The sequence below is a fragment of the Penaeus japonicus genome, unplaced genomic scaffold, assembly GCF_977035675.1.
Source record: "Penaeus japonicus unplaced genomic scaffold, GWHDUDI00000001_assembly GWHDUDI00000033, whole genome shotgun sequence".
Taxonomy (NCBI): domain Eukaryota; kingdom Metazoa; phylum Arthropoda; class Malacostraca; order Decapoda; family Penaeidae; genus Penaeus; species Penaeus japonicus.
The window spans coordinates 9694394-9696893 of NW_028234435.1; the positions used below are offsets into that span (position 1 = coordinate 9694394).

A 2500-nucleotide genomic window follows, 5' to 3' on the forward strand; every position below is an offset into this window, starting at 1 on the left:
ACACGTGCACACACACACACAATCCAGCATAAATTCCTGAGTGTGCACACAAGCAAACACATCATCCCGCATATGTTCATGTGTGCACTAACTAGCACACGCATACAATCATATATAAAAAAAAAAAACAGAAATACACACACACGTAAAAAAAACACGCACACAAGCAAACGAAACAATGGACAAATAAAACACACACACAAACATTTTAATATATATATATATATATATATATATATATACATATATACATCTACATTATAATCATATATATATATATATATATATTATATATATATATATATATATATATATATATATATATATATAAATATAAATATATATAAATATATATATAAATATATAATAATAAATAATATAATAAATATATAATATATATATATATATATATATATATATATATATATATATAAATGAATATATATACATATATATATATATATTATATATATACATATATATATATATATATATATATATATATATATATATATATATGCATACATGCGCGTACATAAATGTGCATATATGCGCGCGCGAGCGTGTCCGTTGTGCGAGTGTGTGTGAGCTTTTGTTTTCTTGCGTGTGTGTGTGTGTTTGTGTGTATGTACGTGTGTGTAAGTGTATATGCATGCGTGTGTGTGTGAGAGTGTGTGTGCGTGTGCGTGAGCGTGTGCTTGTGCTTGTGCGTGTGCATGTGTGTGTGTGTAGGTGTGTGTGTAAGTGTGTGTGTGCATGTGTGTGTGTATGTGTGTGTACATGTTTGTGTGTGAACAAGTGTGTGTGTGTGCATGTGTGTGTGCGTATGTGTGCATGTGTGTGTACATGCGCGTTTGTGCAAATACACGAGCATGTGTATATGCAAGTGCACGTACATGTGTATGTGCAAGTGCACGTGTATGTGTATGTGCAAGTGCACGTACATGTGTATATGCAAGTGCACGTACATGTGTATGCGCAAGTGCACGTACATGTGTATGCGCAAGTGCACGTACATGTGTATGCGCAAGTGCACGTACATGTGTATGCGCAAGTGCACGTACATGTGTATGTGCAAGTGCACGTCCATGTGTATGTGCAAGTGCACGTACATGTGTATGTGCAAGTGCACGTCCATGTGTATGTGCACGTGCATGTGTATGTGCAAGTACACGTGCATGTGTATGTGCAAGTGCACGTGTATGTGCACGTACATGTGTATGGTCATGTACAAATGCACGTGGATATGTATGTACAAGTGCATGTGCACGTACATGTGTATGTGTAAGTGTACGTACATGTGTATGTGCAAGTACAAATGCGTGTGTGTGTTTGTGTGGGTGTACGTGCATGAGTACATATTCGTATGTGTGTGTCTGTGGGCGTGTGCACGTGCGTGTGTGCACATTGAATGTGTGTGTGTGTGATTGCGGGTGTGTGTATGGACTGTATGGATGTGTGCATTGACTGTGTGGGTGTGTGTGTTGATTGTGTGTATAATTGTGTGTGCTTGTGTATGTTTCACAATATGTAAGTTGCCTTGTCGTATCATGCATTGTGTAAGCACATCCAAAGGGCTCAAAAGTTTGGAGTGGAAAGGAAGTTTTATTTGATATCTGCATAACCCAACATTCAAATAGCGACGTCAGCAAACGATCACTTATTGCAGTGATCCATTGCAGTGCAACCTCCTCCTCTTACGACCCACATATATTATGGGTCGTAAGTCACATGGAGTTTCCGCTGCTCGCCCTATTTATCATTTAACAAGACCTCGTAAAGAAGCTAAGCAGGCAGTATTCCATGACCTGACCAGCTCGGTCAGTTTGCCCTTGCTTTCAACCATAGACAGCCAAGCACCTGTTCGCGAGGACATGCCTGGGCCCGCGCTCTCATGCGCCCCTTGGCGCTCTCTAAGATCATCACACTAGTCCCCCGTTCCTGCTTACCTGCTTTTCTCACTATAAGCAGAACTCTTTCCATCTCTGCTTACACCGTACTAGAACCCCGAACTTCAAACCTAATGCAGTGTGTGTAAGCATATATATATATATATATATATATATATATATATATATATATATATATATATATATATATCTATGTATGTTTGTATGTATATATATATATATATATATATATATATATATATATATATATATATGTATGTATGTATGTATGTATGTGTGTCTGTATGTGTATGTGTATGTGTATGTGTGTGCGTGCGTGTGTGTGAGTGTGAGTGTGTGTGCATGTGTGTGTCTGTGTGTGTGTGCATGTGTGTGTCTGTGTGTGTGTATCTGTGTGTGTGTTTGTGTGTGAGTGTCTGTGTCTGTGTCTGCGTATGTGTGTGTGTCTGTGTCTGTGTGTGTCTGCGTATGTGTGTCTGTGTGTGTGTCTGCGTGTGTGTCTGCATGTATGTGTGTGTGTGTGTGTGTGTGTGTGTGTGTGTGTGTGTGTGTGTGTGTGTGTGTGTGTGTGTGTGTGTGTGTGTGTGTGT

The 2500-nt window shown here is 38.6% G+C and overlaps 1 protein-coding gene across 2 annotated transcripts in view; it reads right to left on the minus strand.

Annotated features, from left to right (window-relative positions):
- LOC122259864 (uncharacterized) overlaps nucleotides 1-2500 on the minus strand; it is a 53078-nt gene that overhangs the window by 49841 nt on the left and 737 nt on the right. The window lies entirely within an intron of this gene.